This window comes from Myotis nattereri (genome assembly GCF_964212035.1).
Source record: "Myotis nattereri genome assembly, chromosome: X".
Taxonomy (NCBI): Eukaryota; Metazoa; Chordata; class Mammalia; order Chiroptera; family Vespertilionidae; genus Myotis; species Myotis nattereri.
The window spans coordinates 130226109-130249572 of record NC_138078.1 but is presented as its reverse complement, the minus strand read 5'-3'; positions in this window follow the sequence as shown (position 1 = coordinate 130249572).

The window sequence follows — 23464 nt, the reverse complement described above, 5'->3', positions numbered from 1 at the left end:
GACTGACAATGTACTAGTATGCATTATTAAGAACATAAAACATATAATTCATATTTTATTGTCTATTTTATAAATTTTGTCTTTATTTCAGCAAAGTTATTATTGTAATCAAGATTTTACATAATATTTATTCTATTCATGACAATGCCAGATTAGATGTTCTTTCTTGAATCACTATAGTATTAGTAATTTCAATTTGAGAAAACTTTATCTGTGAGGCAGTAGCCACTAACATTATAAATAAAACTAGAGGCCCGGTGCACCAATTCATGCACAGGTGGGGTCCCTCGGCCTGGCCAGCAATCAGGGCCAATTGGGGCATCTTACCCAGTCCTGATCGGGGCCGATCAGGGCCGGCCGGCTGTGGGGAGGGACCATGGGAAGTTGGCTGTGGGAGTTCACTGACCACCAGGGGGCAGCTCTTGCATTGAGCATCAGCCCCCTGGTGGTCAGTGGGCATCATAGTGACTGGTCAACCAGTCATTCAGTCGTTCAGTCGTTTGGTCACTTGGTCACTTAGGCTTTTATATATAGATTGTTAAAGCAATACCTAGATTCATAAATAAACTATAGATTTTACTTACTACATTCAAATAGTGTAATACAGTGTATTTGACAAATTTTCATTATTGTAGAAAATATTACACTATATTTAAATTTCATCAATTATTATCTATGACATATACACATTTCACAAAGACTTAAAGTAACATATAGATGTATACCTTAATTTAAAGAATTGATATCATGCTTCCTACAAGCTATGTGGAAATTTAAAGAAATTTACATTTTAAAGTTAAACAAATATGAATCATTTAATATGAAAAAACATTCCTCAACTTCCATGTCCAATTGTTAATACTGAACTAATTCATAACTCCCTGCAGTTAATACGAAGAGAGGCAATAAAATGGAAACAGCACTACTGGGAAATGATATTTTCTTATTCAAGATTCTACTATGCTATTAGAGAGGAAGAATTTGATAAATTAATTTGTCCTTTTCATTATTTAGGAGCTTCTGCCTCTCAAATCTTCCCTACACTTTAAAGCAGTGCCCATCTTCAATTTCAGCAGCCATACAAATTGTGAGTCTTCAGAGTATTTGAGTATAGTGTTGTTTTTTCAAGAATACGGAGCAAGTGATGTGTTTTTCTGATTTCTGAATGATATTTATGAGGAAAATGGAAGTTTAGGGTTACAGATCATATTTTGACACCATGCTGAATGTTTGTTCTCACATAATGAAAGTGTGCATGTATTCATTAATATATTTATTGTTGTGTGTTTGAGATTTTCAGGGCCCTCTAAAGAAGTGAGCCAAGAGAAAAGGCACTACTCTCTGGGTCTAATGGTGGCTCTGGTGGAGGCGATCAGAAGTAGGCAGATTCAGGATATATTTTAAGGCACAGCCAAAGAATATGCATTAAGGGAGATGGGCAAGAGTGCAGGCTTTAGTGTAGGAAGATCAGGAGTTCTTGTTTTGAAATTCTGAATTTGAGATATCAATTAGATATCTAATAGACATTCAACCGGAAATGTCAAGTAGGCAGCTACATAAACAGGTCTGGATTTTAGGAAAGAGGTTGAGGCTAGAGATATAAATGTGGTAGTCATTAGCATGTAGATCATATATAAAAAACATAAGATTGGATGAAATCACCAAGGGAGTATGCATATTTTCGAGAAGAACTATGAGCAAGGATCCCTGGTTATTCCTATTTTAAAGATTGGAAATAAAAGGAGAAGATGGCAAAGGAGACTAAGAAGGAAAAATACGTGAGGTAAAAGGAAAAGAATGAAAACATATCATAGTACACATTTTTTTTAATTTTTTTTATTTATTGCTTAAAGTATTACAAAGGGTATTACATATGTGTCCATTTTATCCCCCCGCCCTAGACAGTCCCCTAGCCTCCCCTATCCCCCAGTGCCTTATGTCCATTGGTTATGCTTATATGCATGTATACAAGTCCTTTAGTTGATCTCTTACCCCCCTACCTCCCGCCCCCCAACCCTCCCCGGCCTTCCCGCTGCAGTTTGACAATCTGTTTGAGGCAGCTCTGCCTCTGTATCTATTATTGTTCAAAAGTTTATAATGGTCTCTATTATCCATGAATGAGTGAGATCATGTGGTATGTTTCCTTCATTGACTGGCTTATTTCACTTAGCATAATGCTCTCCAGTTCCATCCATGCCGTTGCAAATGGTAAGAGTTCCTTCCTTTTTAGAGCAGCATAGTATTCCATCGTGTAGATGTACCACTGTTTTCTAATCCATTCATCTACTGATGGGCACTTAGGCTGTTTCCAGATCTTAGCTATGGTGAATTGTGCTACTATGAACATAGGGGTGCATATATCCTTTCTGATTGGTGTTTCTGGTTTCTTGGGATATATTCCTAGAAGTGGGATCACAGGGTCAAATGGGAGTTCCATTTTCAGTTTTTTGAGGAAACTCCATACTGTCTTCCATAGTGGCTGCACCAGTCTGCATTCCCACCAGCAGTGCACGAGTGATCCTTTTTCTCCACATCCTCTCCAGCACTTGTCGTTTGTTGATTTGTTGATGATAGCCAGTCTGACAGGTGTGAGGTGGTACCTCATTGTTGTTTTGATTTGCATCTCTAGGATGATTAGTGACTTTGAGCATGTTTTCATATGTCTCTTGGCTTTCTGAATGTCCTCGTTTGAAAGGTGTCTATTTAGGTCCTTTGCCCATTTTTTGATTGGATTGTTTATCTTCCTTTTGTTAAGTTGTATGAGTTCCCTATAAATTTTGGAGATTAGGCCCTTATCAGATATGACATTGGCAAATATGTTTTCCCACACAGTGGGTTTTCTCATTGTTTTGTTGATGGTTTCTTTTGCTGTGCAGAAGCTTTTTATTTTGATGTAGTCCCATTTGTTCATTTTTTTCTTTAGTTTCAAGTGCCTTAGGAGCTGTATCAGTGAAGAAATTGCTTCGGCATATGTCTGAGATTTTGTTGCCTTTGGATTCTTCTAGAATTTTTATGGTTTCCTGTTGTACATTTAAGTCCTTTATCCATTTTGAGTTTATTTTTGTGTATGGTGTAAGTTGGTGGTCTAGTTTCATTTTCTTGCATATATCTGTCCAATTTTCTCAACACCATTTATTGAAGAGACTATCTTGGCTCCTTTGTTCATAGTACACATTTAAAGCAGAAACTATTTAAGGAGCATTGTGCCAATTGTTACCAGATGAGAACTGAGACTCAATCATTGGGTATATCAATGTGGTCATCATAGGTGACCATGAGAAAAGTGTTAGGGGCAGAAATAGAATATTGGGGACCAGCTATAATTGTAAATAAATATTAATCATGCTCTGTTACCTGTGATTGTTTTGTTCTGATTAAAGAAGGCACATTCTAACCTGGCTGGGAGTTGCACACAGGACGTTGGAGCTCACCTGGAAATGCAGCTTATCCTCCCCATCAGGGAGCTGCCTATTATCATGGAAAGGTTAACAACCTTGTTGCAAAAACAAGATGCTCCAGTCCTTTGGAAACCCCCAGACCTCTGCATACCTGTAGGCCTTTGCAAATCCCCAGCCTGCATTACCTGTAAACTGCCCATTTTGCATACCCATTCTTATCCCTCTTGCCTACTTCCCCATGTAATCTTTGTCCTTCTATCCAATATAAGCAGTTGATTTATGGTGGGGAGCAGAGCAGATTTTTGTGGATGACCTGCTGCTCTCCCATACTGCCGGCCATATTCCAATAAACACTCATGTATGATTCAGCTCTGTCTCTGTTCAATTGGCTCAACAGGTGACAGGCAGTCTGGACCCACTGATTGTCCAGTTACAAAAGCAGTTTAGTATGAAGTGATGAGAGTGAAAGCCTGATGTGAATATGTTGAAGAGAGAATGGAAGAAAAGGAATTTGATATAGCAAGTATAGAAAACTCAAGAAGTTTTGCTGCAAAGGGTAAATGGGAAATGGGGTGGTACCTGGAGGACAAAGTGCAGCTGGGATTATTTTAAAAAAACAGATGAAATAGTGACATGTTTGCAGGCTGAAGGACATGATCCAGTATAGTGGAGAAAAATAATAATGTAAGAAAGAGAAAAGAGAACTGCTAGAACGATATCTAGAATAAGTGAGAAGCAATGACAAGTAATGCATAGATCAGAACAAGTCGTTCCTAAACTCCAGACTTATTTATGTGGCTTGAGATAGATGCATATAGTAGAGATAGATGCATATAGTAGAGAGTAGATCTATAGTAGAGGGTGGGAATATAGAGTATGTGAGGGAAGATGCTGGTAAGTGAATGGATGATGGTGTGAATATGTGGAACCTCTCTTCTGATCACTGCAAATTTCTCAGTGACAGGGTAAGCAAGCTCACCAGATGATAGTGAAGGCAGGGTAGGCAGTTTCAGAATTTTAACAAGAGATGATATAGTATGCAGTATGAGCATTGGAAAATGAGAGATTACCCAGATTATGTTAAATTTCCAGTTGAGATTACTGGGCATAAATTTAAAGTAATTCCAATTAGCATGACTGTGATTTTACCCAGCCACATTCAGTTGCATAGATACTACAGCACAATAGGGAATGGTTGGATTTAACCAGGTTATTGTTTTTCTGAGAGGGTACAACAAAGCAAGAGAGGAACAAGGAAGCTGAGGGTGTAGGCAACTAAGATTTAATGTTTGACCCTGGAATTTTCCTAGTCAGGGAGAGAACATGAGGGTTGAAGGACAGTGGCAAAACTGGTAGAACCACTTATGTCCAGATGGGTTGAAGAATTATCTGAGTTGGTGTAGAGAAAGAATCAGATGGACAGATAGGAGGTAGTGGAGAGGGAGTGATGATTGAAATTGAGATTATGAAGAAGTTGATCACTACTTATGATAAAATCAAGGTTATGACCATTGGAGTGAGTATCTGAGTAAGAGTAAAAAGACAACCATTGGAGAAGAAAGGTTCAAGGAATTGCAACATTGGAATTTTGGAGTATCATTTATGTGTACTATGAAATTGCTAAGAATTAAGACAGGAGTAGTTTTAGAGAAAATGCCAATGCACCAGGGAATAACTTCTATGGTAAATGACTGGGGAGCAGTGGGGAGTGGGGGAAGGGAGGCATTAGAAATTACAACAATGAGGCACAGTGAGTAATTTTGCCTGACAACATAAGAATCAAAACTCACAGTGTTTAGGAAAGAGTATGGGAGAATGATCTAGAAACAGTAATGAGGTTGCTACTAATTTAGGTATGAGCATGTGGGGTTTTTATTGAATATTTTTAATTGATTTTTAGAGAGGAAGGAAGAGGGGGAGAGATAGAGAGAAACATCTATTCGAGAGCAAAACATGGATCAGCTGTCCTCTGCATGCTCCCCACCAGAGTTGGAGCCAGAAACCCTGGCATGTGCCCTGACCAGGAATCAAACAGGCAACCCTTCAGTGCAAGGGATGATGCCCAACCAACTGAGCCACAGTGTCCAGGGCAAGCCTCTATCAATTTACCCTGGATACCTTGCTTATAAATGTTTCTAAATTATAGAGTACAGCTCCTAATTGGATCATAAATTTTTCTAGGGCAAGTACCACATCTTTTACTTTTTTTGTATTTCTTCATAGTATTTAGTGATAGTAGAGTTCTCTTCACACACATGAATGCTTTTCGGCTGCAAATATCCACATCTTCTTAGAAGCAAAACAGCAAAAGGGAACTTTTTTATTATAATGGAGAGTAAAGTTGTCAATTATTTCCTTATAAGAAATTACTTTCCCTCTAATTTAGGGCTGTACATGCAAAATCTAAGGAGACTTTGGCTTAATTGATTTTCCACTTGTAACCATTAAGTCTGCCTTTTTATGGATTGATTTTTTATTGCAGTACTAATTCTCACTCGACAGAAAACCAAAGTAAGAGTTACCCTCCAACATGTGTGAAAACAAAAGAAAAACTACTAGCCCCAATATGTCTTAACTGTTATTGCCTTGATTGTTCTTTCCCAGCTGTATGGTGAGGATATTAGGGAAGACATACATCATTGTGCATGTCCAATATATTTAAATCACCATTTGGAATGCAGTGACAGTCCTAAGTGCCAGAAAAGTATTATACTACTAAATAATTAACTAAGAAATTATGAAAAACATAATGAAGAATAAAAGCCAAGTAAAAATGCATCTATCACAGCAAAATAGTTGTCTTTTATAGTTGATTCTGTTTGTTTTTCTGTGACTGGAGAACAAGATATCAATTATATGCAGATGGCCATTAGCATAATCCATAACACCAGAAGACAAAACAATGCTTTGTATCTATCACCTTTGATTAGTAGCATAATGTTCCATTAGGCTATGGATAAATTACACTATGTAACAGAATATGGGCTTTGACAAAGCAACAGTTTGTTTTCAATAGCAGCATCTCTGTTATGAAGTAAAAGAAAGAAAATATCTCCCAAATCCTCAAACATAGATCAAAATGTGGGATGTTCCTGATTTGTTCAAACCAAGGGCACATACTCAGTATATAGCAAGGTACTTAAAAAAATTTTGTGGAATTAACATTTCCATGGAAATTTTTCTTTAATAAGATAAAACAGTTTTCAGCTTTCTAACAGATGGCTTAAGGGATATATCCGTATTCCAAGTGTTTGAAAGAAAGTTTATACGTACTTTCCAACTTCGTGAGCTTTGGATATCTTGTCTTAGATTTTACCTAATGGGCCTTTGACAGCCTCTACTCTATGTGTTTTTTTTAACCTCCATTGCCCTCTACTCTATTCCCATGAGGAGAAAAAGAAATCAAAGTCTCCACAACAAAGCCTGTGGAGCCTCCATTCTCAGGATTTAAGATGCTCCTGTGGTTTAGATTGGCTGACTCACAGCTAATAGCAAATTCAGGTGAACATCTTCCTTAAATAAAATCTCTGTAGGAAGAGTGTGCAAAGGCTATAAAATATGAGACTGAAAGTTTTTTAATTCCCCTCATGTACAAAAGGTACAACCACTTTTATAACCCGCATTAAATAGAGGAAAGCACCAGCAAACCTGCAAGGGGACAAGTTTTAACTGGAACTATGTCAGCTAAGGAGATGTCTGAGGGTAGAGAAAGCAGGAAAAGATCTCTAGGGGGAAAGGGACTCTAAGTAATAGGAGTCTTCCAGACAGCACTCAGCAGGGACTGTTTCTTTCCTCCACCTATATCCAATGAGGAAGCCATTTTGCAAATACATTCTGCAGCAAATGTATTTTACAAATGTCATTGGCAGGGCCAGTTTGCACTTGAAGGAGAGTTGCAGTGCCAGCATTCCACAAATCTGCAAAGATAGCAAATAGAGGCATAGAAATATAAATACAGGATGTTGAGCAAGTGCCATTATATTAAAAACTCTCTGCAGTTAATATTTTGTAACTTAATGACTAGAACTTGCAGACCAAGTAAGAAGGCCCCTCTTGGGCTACTGTCTGGTAGCACTTCCCATAAAAATTCCTATCTTGTTTTTAATTACATTTATTGTTTGATTGTGATCACAAGAACTATATATGCTTATCATGGAAATTGTAAAATACCTAAATATATGAACAAAATGAAAAATTCTACAATGCCATGATATTACACTTTTTATATTAATATTTATTCACCCAGGGTTTTTTGTTTTTTTTTTCATCTTGAAGGTATGTTGTGTGCATGTGTGTATGTGTGTGTGTGTGCCTATCTGTGTATCTCTGTGTTTTGTCTGTGTTTTAAAACTAATTCATGTTCCAAAAACAATTTTGTATCTTTTTTTTTTTTTGGCAATCCTCACCCAAATATATTTTCCCATTGATTTTTAGAGAGTAGAAAGGAGGAGGAGAGACAGAGAGAGAAAAACATCGATTTGAGAGAGACATATTGATTAGTTGCCTCCTGCACGCACCCGAACCAGGGCCGGGGATCGAGCCTGCCACCAAGGTATGTGCCCTTGACTGGAATCAAACCCAGGACACTTCATTCCACAGGCCGATGCTCCAACCACTGAGCAAACCAGCTAGGGCAAGTTTGTATCTTTTCAAAATTAATGCATAAGGAACATTTCTCATGTCATTAATTTTTCTTCTAAAATGTCATTAGTAATGGCTGGACAGTATTTAGAGTTTCTAGCTATTGAGCATGAGTATAAAAATATTTTCCTCAGTCTGTAATTATTGTTTGGAGTAATGGTTAATACAATAACCATGGTTAATACAATTAAATATAGGTATACATTTTAGAACATGAGATAATTTAATATTATTTGCAGATATTATGACTGTGTACTTAGAAAATCCAAAACCACCAAGTAAATCAACTATCAGGATAAGTAAATTTAGGAATTTGGCTAGAAATGAGTTTGGTTTTATACTGAAAATATACAATTAGAAGTAAAAATTGAAAGAAAATAAATTCAATTCATAATGGCCAAAAGATCTATAAAATGCCAAGAAATAATGTTATAGTGAAAAATCATAAGAACATATTGAAACCATATAAATGTACCTGAATAAATGGATAGACACACCATGGTCCTTGGAAAGAAAGACAATACTGTAAAGATGTAATATATTCCTAAATTTAAATGCAATTTCTGGTGTTTCAATTAGATTTTTTAAAATATAGAGTATGTTTAATATGCCATGAGATACAATGTAGACTATGTGGCTTACATGAAAATCATTTTGGAGGGTTACCTCCAGGAATAAGACAAGTGCCCACCAGAGCATTGACACCTAAGCACAAGATATCTATGTAACTACTCATTGGTAATGATATTAAGGTGGCTACAGATAAAGAATGCATATAAGCAGCAAATCGCAGGATAAGACATTATGAATTTCAAAGTTTGATTTGTAATCAAGATGGCTTTCTCACCTGAATAATAATCTCTATAGTTAAAAGAGCTAAGATTTGTTTATGTAGTGATAGTTGATAATAGCAATTTTGGACATTAGAGTTAATTAGTATATTAATTTATTTTCAATCCAACTCCAACTGGATTTTTTGCAGTTATAAAAAGTAAATTTGAAGTTCTTATGACAGAGGAAAAGTACAAGAAGGACCAAGAAACTTTTGAAAGAAAGATACTGTGGATGAACTTGACCTACCAGATATGTAGTGAAGCTACAGTAATCAAAGGACTGTAGTATTGACAAAAGAATAGACAAATGGATGAGTGGAACAGAGAATCAAAGAACAGATACAAGTATATACAGGGATAAAATGTATTAAAATGGGGGCATCAAAGAGGCAAGGAAACAAAGGATTATTTAATAATTTAATTGGGTCTACTGTAATACATTTGTAACAAAATAAATTTAGATTCTTACCTGTGTATATTTTGAATTGATTAAAATTGAAATGGAAAAAATTAGAAGTAGTAAGAGGATAATATTTTGTAAATTGGTATTGGTGAGTGCTTCTTAGCAAGATATATCTGGAAGGGATAAAATTAAAATATTCATATGATTTCACTCATATGGGATATAAAACTGAAAGCAACAAATGAACACACAAGAGAAACAAACAAGCAAAAATCATAGACACAGACAACAGTATGATGGTAACCAGAAGGAAGGGGATAGAGGGGTAGTAATTATGAAATGGATAAAATATATAGTGATGGAAGATGATTTGACTTAGAGTTGTGGGCACACAATGCAATATACAGATGATGTACTATAGAAATGTACACTTGAAACCTATATAATCTCATTAACCACTGTGACCCCAATAAACTTAATTTAAAAATTTCTTAAAATATTGGCAAAAAGTAAAATGTTCACTTTAACCCATAAATATTAAAATCTTCCATACACCAAAATATTATATAAATAAATCAAATGACAAAATGAAGATAAAACATTTTTAAATTTTAAGAGACTAAACATGCAAATCTCTAATACACAAAATCTTGAAATTAAATAATTAATGATTTATTATAGAAAAGTAGAGACCCTAGGCCTGGCCAGTGATCAGGGCCAATGGGTGCTTTCCTTTGTTCCATGCCACCCCCTGGTGGTCAGCACACATCATAGCGAGAGATCGAACTCCTGGTCTCCTGGTCAAACTCCTGAGGGGACACTTTGCATATTAGCCATATATATATATATATATACTAGGGGCCCAGTGCACGAAATTCGTGCACTGGGTGTGTGTGGGGGGGAGTGTCCCTCAGCCCAGCCTGCCCCCTCTCACATACTGGGAGCCCTCAGGCGTTGACCCCCATCACCCTCCGATCGCCTGATCGGCCCCTTGCCCAGACCTGATGCCTCCGCCAGAGGTGTCAGGCTTGGACAGGGGACCCCCATCTCCCCCCGATCACTGGCTCTGGCCCCCGCCCAGGCCTGAGGCCTCTGGCCCAGGAATCATGCCTGGGCAGGGGACCCCCATCTCCCTCTGATCGCTTGCTCCACCCCCAGCCCAAGCCTGACGCCTCTGACCCAGGCTTCAGGCCTGGGCAAGGGAACCATCATATCCCCCCAGTCCCCGGCTCCGCCCCCCACCCAGGCCTGATGCCTCGGCCAGAGGAGTTGACCCTCATCACCCTCCGATCACCAATCACCGGATCGGCCCCTTGACCAGGCCTGAGGCGTCCGGCAGAGGTGTCAGGCCTGGGCAGGGGACCCCCAGCTCCCCGCGGTTGCAGGCTCCCCCCCTGCCCAGGCCTAATGCCTCTGGCCTAGGTGTCCGGCCCAGGCAGCAGGGACCTGCAGTGGCAGTGGGGGGGGGGGCGCCGCGATCGTGGGCTTCGCTTTAGGCCCAAGCAAGGGACCCCTAGCTCCTGGGACTGCCAGCTTCGACCGTGCCCAGCTCCCATCGCTGGCTCCACCCCTACTTCCTGCTATCACTGGCCCGGGCGGCAAAGGCGCCTGATTCTCTGATCATGGCTGGGGGGCAGGGCAAAGGCGGTCCTGGGGCCGCCTTTGCCCTGCCCCCAGCTCTTAGCTCCCCCCTGGGTTTCCGATCACTGTCAGTGGCAGGGGGCTTCTTCCTGCTTTCCCTTTCGCCTCCCTGCATTGTGCCTACATATGCAAATTAGCCGCCATCTTGTTGGCAGTTAACTGCCAATCTTAGTTGGCAGTAATTTGCATATAGCCCTGATTAGCCAATGAAAACGGTATCGCCGTACGCCAATTACCATTTTTCTCTTTTATTAGTGTAAATATATACATACACACACTGAGTGGCCAGATTATTATGACCACCTGACGTTTGTAGGCAAATTAGCTATAATTTTGTGCTGAAGTTCCTAGAGGGCCAGATCATTATAAATGTCTGAATAGCACAACATACCTAAGTATCGTTGCTGATCAACTTCATCCTATCATGTTGATGGCATATCCCAATGGAGATGGCTTCTTCCAACAAGACAATGCGCCATGCCATAGTGCTCATATTGTGCAGGAGTGGTTTCAAGAACATGAGGGAGACTTTACCTTGCTTAGGTGGCCCCCACAATCACCAGATCTAAATCCAATTGAGCATTTGTGTGATGAAGTTGAAAGAGCCATCAGGCAGCTGGTTCCACAACCATCAAATCTCACAGAACTGGACAGTGCTATTCATCAGGCATGGTGTCAGATTTCTCGCATCACCTTTCAACATCTTGTGGAGTCAATGTCAAGAAGAATCGCCACAGTATTGAAGGCAAAAGGTGGCCCAATGAAGTACTGATGGGGTGGTCATAATAATCTGGCCACTCAGTAAATATATATATATATATATATATATGTATGTATCCACGTATATACCTAGCAGCTAGCAAGTCCTTTTAACGTCTCTGTTAAGATGTATCCTGGTTTCAAAAATGTTAAAATTTGAAGAAAGGGGTATGCGTACAAATGGAGGAAATACAGTACTTCGAGTACAATTGCGAACTATTGCAGAAGTGTTTGTAACAGGCAATTTTGGAAAAACAGAATAAAACTCAAATACATCCTCTGTCTCATTCCACCCCTGTCATTTGAGCAGGTAGATCACTCCACAGCGACCAGGTCCAGTGTATCGGTGACCCCCAAATCAGTCCTAGCTCCCTGGAAAGGAAGCTGACCCAACTTTTTGAAGTTTGTGGGGGAAGGTTATGTGATTAATGGACATCTCTTTTTTTCAGCTGTAACTGGTGCAGAGGAAGGGGCTGCATCCTACTGATTGGAGCATTTGGGAAATATCCTGCTTCTGAATATATAAAAAGTAAATGCCTTGTTACCAAAGTGGAAAAATTTATGAAATGGTTAATGACAGAGAAGCTTCTTTTAGAACAGCGGTCCTCAACCTGTGGGTCGGAACCCCTTTGGCGGTTGAACGACCCTTTTAAGGGGGGCGCCTAAGACCATCCTACATATCAGATATTTACATTACGATTCATAACAGTAGCAACATTACAGTTATGAAGTAGTAACGAAAATAATTTTATGGTTGGGTCACAACATGAGGAACTGTATTTAAAGGGCCAGAAGGTTGAGAACAACTGTTTTAGAAGATCCCCCTTCTCACTACTCCCAGACAAGCCTCCCTCAGACTGATGACAGGCAGGCTGGTCTCCTTCTTACCAGATCTGCCTCGGATGCTGGTAGGACCAGAGATGGGGGTGTGAGAGTGCTGGCTCTTGAGGCTTTCAGCTCCAGAGGGTGTCTGTTTGGAGGAGGACTGGTAACAGATTTTGTTCTTTCCCAGCCTTCTACAGACAAACCATATTCCCAAGCAAAACAATCATTTTTCAAAAGACGCCCAACGTTCATGTCGGCCTCTGGACTGGAAGTGGGTCTTCTCCAAATTCCCCAGGAGAAGCAGCCTAGGGCGGGTCTGCTGCTCCTGATCAACCAACGCGGCCTTTCTTTGCTGCACCTCTCTGCGCCGGGCTCTAGGTGCTGCAAAGGGAGAGGTTCCCTGAACCTGCTTCCCGCACACCTAGGCTAGGATACATCTCGTAGGAAGCGGTTTCAGTGCCAGGGCAGCGGCCAAGTTCTCCAGAACCTCGCCTCCTGGGCTGCAGTTCGATGTCTCCCAGCGTCCCAGCCTCAGATGCACCCCACAATTGCCCGCACCACCAGTCGCCTCAGTGCAGGCCCCAGCAGCCTGGAGTACAGCCCACCCAAGCTGGCCGTCTGGCAGCCTGGCCACCACACCCACTGCTGCTGGTAGCTCTCCACTGCTGCAGCTCCGGGCACAGGACTCTATGGGTGCCGCCATCTTTGTTGGGTTAATTTGCATACTCACTCATGATTGGCTGTGGGTGTCATGGAAGGATGGTCAATTTACATATTTGTCTATTATTAGTATAGATATCCTATATAATAAAAGTCTAATATGCAAACAGACCAAACAGCAGAACAACCGGCCGCTATGACATGCACTGACCTCCAGGGGGCAGACGTTCAATGCAGAAGCTGCCCCTTGGTGGTCAGTGAGCTCTCACAAGGGGAGCACCAGTCAGCCAGAAGTTCTGAGTGGGCTCATGTATGGCACGCGCAGCAGCGGTGGAGGGAGCCTCTCTCACCTCAAAAGCAGCACTAAGGATGTCTGACTGCTGGCTTAGGCCTGCTCCCAGACATCCCCCAAGGGATCCCAGTTTGTGAGAGGGCACAGGCCTGGCTTAGGGACCCCCACAAGTGCACGAATTTTGTGCACCAGGCCTCTAGTAATTAATATAAAATAGGTAAAGAGTGTGAATACACTAGTCACAGAATTTTAAATAATGAATAAACCTATGGAAATATGGGCAACCTAGGTAGTTGCCAAGAAAATATAAATTGTAATATCAAAGCGATATGATTTTTTGAAAATTACAATGGAAAAATTAGAAGGTTGGATGATACTGCTACAGAGGGTACAGAAAAAAAGACAATATCTTACAGATGTTGGTAGGAGTATAAATTTTCTCTAACCCTTTAGAAAGTAATTTGGCAGTAACTATGTACATTTTAAGAATGTATACCTTTGTTGAAGCTATTTCACATATATGAATTTATCTGACTGATAAAAATGGATATATGTATATGGATACTATCATAGCACCTCTGAGTTTCCTAGACATTGCAGTCTCTTCAGTGTCCAAAACACTTGAAATAATTTGTCTGCCTAAGCCACGATAATTGACCTTTAAAGCAGGCATCTGAGTAATGCTATCAGACTTGCACAAACACCTATTTGATCAAGGCAGTTAATCCTTTTGTAAAACATATTAAAGTACATTGAGCTTCATAGAAACACTTTTTTAAATCCCAGAAGTAGTCTTGGGCAATAGAAGCAGACAAAAAATTGTTTAGTCTGGCCTTTACTATTAATAGATCTTTTATCCAGCTTCATCTTTTTTAAAAAAATATTTTTATTGATTTCAGAGAGGAAGGGAGTGAGAAATAGAAACATCAATGATGAGAGAGAATCTTGGATTGGCTGCCTCCTGCATGCCTCACACTGGGGATCGAGCCCACAACCCGGGCATGTGTCCTGACCAGGAATCGAACCCCTGGCCTTCTGGTTCATAGGTCAATGTTTAACCACTGAGCTGGCCAGCTTCATCTTTTTAATTCCCTCCATGTGTAAATCTTCAGATATTGAGTCAAAATCGATGATACTGCATGATTTGTAGTTCTGGTCTTCCACCAATTTTCTTACTACTCAGTTGACAAAGATATAAGGTGTCTTAATTTCTTCTCTAAATAGGATACTTTGTGTCAGGCACCATTCACTTATTCATCAAATTGTTACTGGGTACCTACTATAAGCCAAGAACCAAGGACACAACAATGAATAATATAGATGATGGAGCTTTCGCTGCTTCAGAAATTTCCTAGCCCTTATAATATGCTACCTGCCTAAAGGTTTTTCCAGCATGTTTGGGGGTGGGGGGGGGGGAGGAGTACAAAACCTTCCAATACGCACTTCCTTACAGCTGCTAGTTGTTTTTAGATTTTGTTCATTCAATCAACACATATTAATGAATGCCTACTATGAGTCAAGCACTACTCTAGGCACTGAAGAAACATCAGTCAATAAGAAAGTAAATTAGTCACCCTCAAGGGGATTGTAATATAAAAACAAACACAATTATTTTAAATACTGATGTGGCATGAATAAAATAAAAGTAATTGGGGGTTAAGGGCTACAAGCTAGGGTGTTCTATAGAAGTGACATCTGAGCCAAGACATGAATGACCAAAAGGAGCCAGACATAAAATAGATAGATGATGATGATAGATAGATAGATAGATAGATGATAGATAGATAGATAGATGAAGAGCTAAAGCTAGATATTTATAGACAGAGGGAACAGCTTTTACAAGAATGAACTTGAGGTGTTCTAGGTACAGAGAGGAGCAAAATGATCTACAGAGATAGTTGAAGAGATGATTTCAAAGAGATGTCAGGAGGCAGATCATGTTGGACCTAAGATAAGGAGCACAACTTCTATTTTATTATGGTAGAAAGTCATTCGAAGGTGTTTAATGAGAGAGTGATGAAATAAGATTTACATTTTTTGAAGATCACTCTGGCTGCTCTTTAGAAAATTGACTATATGAAAGTAAGGGTGGAATCTGTATTGCATTATCCCAAATGAGAGATGATGGTAGTTTGGACTAGAGTGGGAACAGCAAACATGGTACAAAATAGTTAACTTCTGGGTATATTTTGGAGGTAGAGTGTTTCAGGGCCCTCAGGGCCACCTTAAAGTTTGTTGCTTCACTACAAGGACTCACAAGACTCAACAGACATCTATACTAATAAAAGAGAAACATGGTAATTGGCATACGACCACTACCCTTCCCATTGGCTAATCCCCTGTCACAGAGTAGGGCCGAGATATGCAAATTAACTGGCAGCCAAGATGGCGGCTGGCAGCCAGGCAGCTGATGCGAACAGGGAGGCTTGCTTGCTTCGGTGACGGAGGACTCCAACGTTCCCCACCTGACTTGCCGGCCTCTCAGCTGCAACTCTAAGCAACTATGTTGCAAATAAAGAAGCTAAAAAAACCCCAGAAACCTGCTTTACTCAGCGGAGCTTCAGCCAGCCGAACCGCAACATTGTATCAAATACAGACGGTAAACAAAGGCCAGAAACCTGTTTTTAGCAGCCGAGGCCTCAGAGCTAAAGCTGGCCCAGAACAAAAAAAAAAAAAAAAAAGAAAAAAAGGAGCGGTTGGGAGCTTCAGTCCCAGCCTGAAAACAGTCCTCAGCCCCTCACCCAGACTGGCCAGGCACCCCAGTGGGGACCCCCACCCTGATCCGGGACACCCTTCAGGGCAAACCAGCCAGCCCCACCCATGCACCAGGCCTCTATTCTATATAGTAAAAGGGTAATATGCCTCCCAGCACCGGGATCAGCGGAGCTGAGAGGCCTCCCAGCACTGGAATCAGCGTGACAGGGGGCAGTGCCCAAACCCCCTGATCGCCCTGCAGCTCTGTGTGTGACAGAGGGCAGCGCCCAAACCCCCTGATTGCCCTGCGGCTCTGTGTGTGACAGGGGGCGGGGCCCCACCCCCCCGCCCCCCACGAGCCCTGCTCTGTGTGTGATGGGGTAAAGCCATAACCTCCCCATTGGCCCTGCCCTGAGTGTGACAGTGGCAGCGCCCCAACCCCCTGATCCGCCCTGCCCTGAGTGTGACAGGGGGCGGTGTGCCAACTTCCCTATCGGCCCTACTCTGTGAGTGACAGGGGGGAGCTCCTCAACCCCCTGATCGGCCCTGCTCTGTGCATGACAGGGTATGGAGCCCCAAACCCCCTGATGGGCCCTGCTCTGTGTGTGACAGGGGGTGGTGCCCCACCTCCCCATCGACCCTGCCTTGAGTGTGACAGGGGGCAGTGCCCCAACCCCCAATCGGCCCTACCCTGAGCGTGACTGAGGGTGGCATCACAACCTCCCAATCTGCCCTGCTCAGTGCATGACAGGGGAAGGCGCCCCAACTCCCCAATCAGCCCTGCTCTGAGCCCGACCAGGGGCTGCACCTAGGGATTGGGCCTGCCCTCTGCCACCCGGAAGCAGGCCTAAGCCAGCAGGTCGTTATCTCCTGAGGGTTCCCAGACTGCAAGAGGGCACAGGCCGGTCTGAGGGACCCCCCCTTCCCCCGAGTGCACAAATTTTTGTGCACTGGGCCTCTAGTCCTATATAATAAAAGACTAATATGCTAAGTGTCCAGTCATCTGGTTGGCCATTCAATCAATCAAAGCACAATATGCTAATGATATGCTAAGGCAGCTCACTGCTTGCTATGATGTGCACTGACCACCAGGGGTCAGTCAACCAGTCGCTATGATATGCACTGACCACCCAGGGGCAGATGCTCCAACCTGTAGATTAGCTTGCTGCTAGGGTCCGGCAGATCAGGACTGAGCAATACAGGTCAGACAAGGCCTGGAGCCCTCCCACAGTCCTTCCCCAGCTGGCCAACCTCCTGTGTCCCTCTCCAGCCCTGATCATGCACCAGTGGGGTCCCTTGGCCTGACTTGCACCCTCTCGCAATCTGGGACCCCTCGGGGGATGTCGGAGAGGTTGTTTCAGCCCGATGGCGAAATGACTGGTTGCTATGACACGCACTGACCACTGGGATGCACAATGGCGGTGGTGGGAGCCTCTCCTGCCTCCACAGCAGTGCTAAGGATGTCCAACTGCTGGCTTAAGCTCACTCTTTCAGGGCTCCCGGACTGCAAGTGAGCACAGACTGGGCTGAGGGAGCTCCCCCTCAAAGTGCACAAGTGCATGAATTTCATGCACTGGGCCTTTAGTTTAATATAATTTTTAAGTTTTAATACTTCAAAGGAAACAGTGCAAAAGCAACAGGAAAAGATATACATTGGGCAAAATCTAGAGAGGCTTAACAAAGGTTTCCAAGTCCTTCCTGATCTGGGGACCCACGGGACATTCTTTTTTTTTTTTGAAATATATTTTATTGATTTTTTTCAGAGAGGAAGGGAGAGGGATAGAGAGTTAGAAACATTGATGAGAGAGAAATATCAATCAGCTGCCTCCTGCACACCCCCTATTGGGGATGTGCCCACAACCAAGGTACATGCCCTAGACCAATATCAAACCTGGGACCCTTCAGTACACAGGCCGACGCTCTATCCACTGAGCAAAACTGGTTAGGGCCCCACAGGACATTCTTTCTGTCTAACAGCAAACTACAAGGCTAGATGTGAAATGTATTGGTCCAGGGAAACCCATTTTTCCCATTCAGTGGGTTGTCTTTTCATTTTGCTGATGGTTTCCCTTGCCGTGCAAATCTTTTTAGTTTGACTCTGTTCCATTTTTTTTTAAATTTGTTTACCTTTCCCAATGAGATATGTAAGAAAAAAAAAAAAAATATATATATATATATATATATATATATATATATATATATATGCTAGAGGTCCGGTGCATGAAATTCGTGCACTGGGGGTGGGGTTCCCTCAGCCCAGCCTGCCCCTCTCACAGTCCGGGAGCCCTCAGTGGATGTCCTACTGATGGCCACAGTCTGGCAGCAGAGGCTCGGAGCAGGCATCCCGTGTGTGTCTGTGTGTGTGTGTGTGTCTGTCTGTCTGCTAGGGCCTGCCCCCAGCTGCACCACATAGGCTTGAAGCAGTTGCTGTGTGTGTGTGTGTGTGTGTGTGTGTGTGTGTGTGTTTGTGTCCCCACTGGGGGTCTGCCCCCAGCCACATTGGAGGCTCAGAGCAGGCACTGTGTGTGTGTGTGTGTGTCTGCTGGGGGCCTGCCCCCAGCCACACTATGGAGGCTTGGAGCAGGAGCCCCTCTGTGTTGATCTCTCAGGCTCCTGGCCTCCACTGCATGTTGTACTCTCCCTTGAGCTATGGCCAGGATGGAGGTGCTGCTTGCAAGTCTGGCTTTCCTGCTCCCGGATCCCCATGGCGACCGGGGAGCAGGCCCAGCTTGGGGCTGCCCACAGGCCAGGCTTGCTCTCCTGCTCCCGGATCCCCATGGTGACAGGGGAGAAGTCGCAGCTGGGGGCTACCTACAGGCCGCACTTTTCTACTTACCGATGACTGGATCACCACAGCGACCCAGGGCCCAGCGGCACACTCCTGCTCTCCAATAGTCATAGGGTCCCAGCTGGGGGCGGGGCTTAGCAGTGTGGGGCTTAGGCGGCACAGGGGTCCCGGCTGGGGGTTCAAGTGGCACACTGGGGTCCTGGCTGGGGGTGGAGCTTATGCCATGCTGCCCAGGGCTGCATATGGGGCCCAGATGGCAGCTGGCGCTGTCCCACCCTGCCTGTAGTATAGGATAGAGGCCTGGTGCACGGGTGGGGGCTGACTGGTTTACCCTGAAAGTGTCCTGGATCAGAGTGGGGGTCCAGCTTGGGTGCCTGGCCAGCCTGGATGACGGGCTGATGGCTGTTTGCAGCTGGTCACACCCCCTTCAGGGTAGGGGTCCCCACTGGGGTGCCTGGCCAGTCTGGGTGATGGCCTGAGAGCCGTTTTCAGGCTGGAGGGCAACTTAAGCTCCCAGCCTCTCCTTTTTTTCCTTTTTTTTTTTTATTCTGGGATTTATTTACCTTCTATAGCTGTCACTGGAGCTGAGAGCTGGCTCCAGCTCTGAGGGCTGAAAGCATGTTTCTGGGTCTGTTTGGCTTCTATAATTGAAACTCTGTTGCCATCACAGTAGCTCTAAGCTCCGAGGCCCAAGCTGGCTGAAAGCAGGTCTCTGGAGCTTGTTTAGCTTCTATAATTGCAACATAGTTGCTTAGAGTGCAGCTCAGAGGCTGGCAGTGGCAGGCCAGGAACGTTGGCTTCCTCTGTCACTGGAGCAAGCAAGCCTCCTGTTCGCTTCAGCTGCGTGGCTGCTGGCCGCCATCTTGGTTGGCAGTTAATTTGCATATCCTGCTGATTGAACAATGGGAAGGGTGTCGGGGTTATGGTCAATTTGCATGTTTCTCTTGTATTAGATAGGATATATATGCTAATTAGACTGGACATCCTTCCGGATGTCCTTCCTTCCAGACAAAGCCTCAGTGGGTGGGGGTTGGGGCAAAGGCCCTTGCATGAATTTCATGCATCAGACCTCAATATATATATTGCTAGGAGAAATATCCAAGATTTTACTATGATTTTTACAGTTTTGAGTCTAACTTTCAAGTCTTTAATCCATTTTGAGTTTATTATTGTGTATGGTGTAATAGGTGGCATGGTTTCATTTCTTTGCATGTGTCTGTCCAATTTTTTCCACATCATTTATTGAATAGTTTATCTGTACCTCATTGTATGTTCTTGCCTCCTTTGCCAAATATTAAGTGACCATAACTGTGTGGGTTTATTTCTTGGTTCTCTAATCTGTTTCATTGATCTATATGTCTGTTTTAATGCAAATACCATGTTATTTTGATTGCCATAGCCTTGTAGTATAATTTGATATCAGATAGCTTGATTCCTTCCATTTTATTATTGTTTCTAACAATTGCTGTGGCTATTCAGGGTCTTTTGTGGATCCATATAAAAGTTTTGGAATATTTGTTCTGGTTCTTTAAAATATGCCATTGGTATATTAAGAGGAATTGCATTGAATCTATATATTGGTTTGGGTAGCATGGACATTTTAATGATGTTAATTTTTCCTATCCATGAACACAGTATATGCTTCTACTCATTTGTATCTTCTTCAATTTCTTTCTTCAGGGTCTTATGATTTTCCATGTACAGGTCTTTTATATCCTTGGTTAAATTTGTTTCAAGGTATTTTATTTTATTTTATTTTTTGATACAATTGTAAGTGGGATTGGTTTCTTAGTTTCCCTTTCTGATAGTTCATTATTGGTGTATAAAAATGCAAATGATTTCTAAATATTTATTTTGTACCCTGCTACTTTACTGAATTTATCAGTTTGAGAATTTTTTAGTGGAATATTTAGGGTTCCCTTTATACAATATAATGTCATCTGCAAATAATGACAGTTTTACTTCTTCCTTTCCAATGAGGGTGCCTTTTATTTATTTTTCTTTTCTGATTGCTATGGCTAGGATTTCCAGTACTGTGTTGAATAAGAGTGGTGAAAGCAGACATCCCTGTCTTATTCCCAGTCTTAAGGGAAACACTTTTATTTTTTGCCCATTAATGAATAACTATTTTAATATTTCTGTCTATACAGGAACATCAATTATTCATTAGGTAATGGCATGGATTATTCAATTTTGTTCTTAAGTCACTATAACTACCTACCCATCTGTATTGATCCTAAAAAGTAGCCATACCACAGCAAATATGTCCCAAATATTATAAAAATCTCAGGTTCTAAAACCATATTAGGTTAGAACTGTCACAAATGAAATCATAAAAAGGAATAATTTAATAGTGTTTCACATTTGAATAGATTTACAGTTTACAAAGCTTTTGTACTCATGCATCAATTTCCCTGATTTACATATCCCAGGAGTTAAAATAGTGGTACATTCATCATTTCCTTGGCCTTTGTACACCAGACTCTGAAAACTGCCAACTATTTATATGGGGGCTGCCATCTCCTCAGAAACAACTGGTGAGATGAATGCACTGGACCCCTCAAGGTCCAGGGCTACAGAGTTCTGTGTCAAAATGGGAAAGATATCCTCTCTACCGTAATTAGTTAGAGAAATCCCAAAGCAAGACTTCTTGGGTCCCGATATATTTCAGGCTCTTTAATGAAACACTCGTGTCAGTATTCCCCCTGTTTCTTCATTTCCTTTGGACGCAGACATATATCTGTTGGCAGGAGTGGAGGTGGAGTGATGTCCTTCCCCATGGCATCCTGTTCCTAAATGGAGGGACCCAGTAGAGTAACACCACCAGCCTTTCTCCATAGGAGGAGCAAAGTTTTCACTCAGCTCAGTACTGCTTGCTTTTCCCTTTGGGACAGGCCTACTGTCAGGTAGCAAATAATCTTTTTTAAAAATGTATATATTTTATTGGCTTTTTTACAGAGAGGAAGGGAGAGGGATAGGGAGTTAGAAACATCGATGAGAGAGAAACATCGATCAACTGCCTCCTGCACACCTCCTACTGGGGATGTGCCCGCAACCGAGGTACATGCCCTTGACTGGAATCCAACCTGGGACCTTTTAGTCTGCAGGCCGACACTCTATCCACTGAGCCAAACCAGTTAGGGCAATAATCTTAATTCTGCACACCATGAGTTTTACAGAGGCAGGTCCTTATTAGAGAGGGTATGCTATGTTTGTTTAGTGCTGCCTATGACTAGGTTAAGTCTAGCTAATTCTGAGGTGCAGGATTAGGAGTTTCATTTTTGCTGTATACTTAAATCATGTTCTCCAAATCCAGCTGTTTTTAGGAATAAAGATGATATTGTTGATCTCAATCTATATTTTTCTTTTCATTCCAAACTCATGTACTGGGCCCACCAAACTCCACAAAGTTTATGAGAACTAGGGTGGAGAGAGTTTTCAGGGAGACTTTCTTTAAAAATTATCTTCTCTTTTTCCACTGTATTTTTTTATTTAGCTGCCTGTAATTCAAGGTGAATTAAAGTATAATGAAATGTAGTTTTGAGCTCTTCATTTCTTCCCTCCTTTTTGCCTTCAGTAATATTTTATTGAATGTACATTCTGTGCCAGGCATTGTCCTGAGCTCTGAGCATCTACCCTAATGAAGCTTATTATAGTCTAGCAGTCCAACAGACAATAATGAAATGATCATCCAAGTTGTATAATGGATAACACCAAGAAAATAAGTGCTGCGAGTGTCATGGACTCTGATATAATCTGAGGAATCAGAGAAGGCTTCTTTGTGAAAATGGAGTTTCAGCTGCGATCTGAAGAATGAGTTGATATTAAAGAAAACAGAGGGAGAAGGTGAAAGAAAAAGTGTATCTAGACAAGGGTAAAGATAAAAGTGAATGCCCCATAGTAGTAGGGAGATAGTATTTTACCATGTACCAAGGTTTGTAGACATCTGCCATTTTAGTTTTCTCAACTGTCCTTTTTGCAAAGTAGCTAAGATCCCCATTTTACATATGAGGAAACTGAAGTACAGAAGGTTAGTTGCATAATTTTAGGTAAGTGTTAGAGCTAGAATTTAAAGCCAGGAATGGCTTTAATCAGACCCATTCCCTTAGGCACAACTGGTAATCTCTGGAAGTAATTTTAGTTGTCAAAACTTGGATGGGGGTACACTACTGGGTTGTTGCCATTGATGGCGCTGAGCATCCTACAATACACAGGAGAGCCATCACAATACACAATTATCTGGTCCAAAATTGGGTTAAGCTCAAATGCTTAACCCTTCCACACATCTACTACCCTCCTGGAGGCTTCTCAGACCTTTGTGCAAATAGACTTCTGATCAGTCAGTTCCAATTAGCCACATATGCCCAGTACTAGACACAGATAAAACTTAAGCAGGGGCTTCTGCTACTTGAAAATTCTTTCAGTGATCCGCACCAGCTTTAGTATTATCAGTTTCATCTCACAGGTGAAGAAACAGAGGTTAAATAACATGTCTTGAGTCTCAGAGATCACAGTGACAGAGCAATTGAG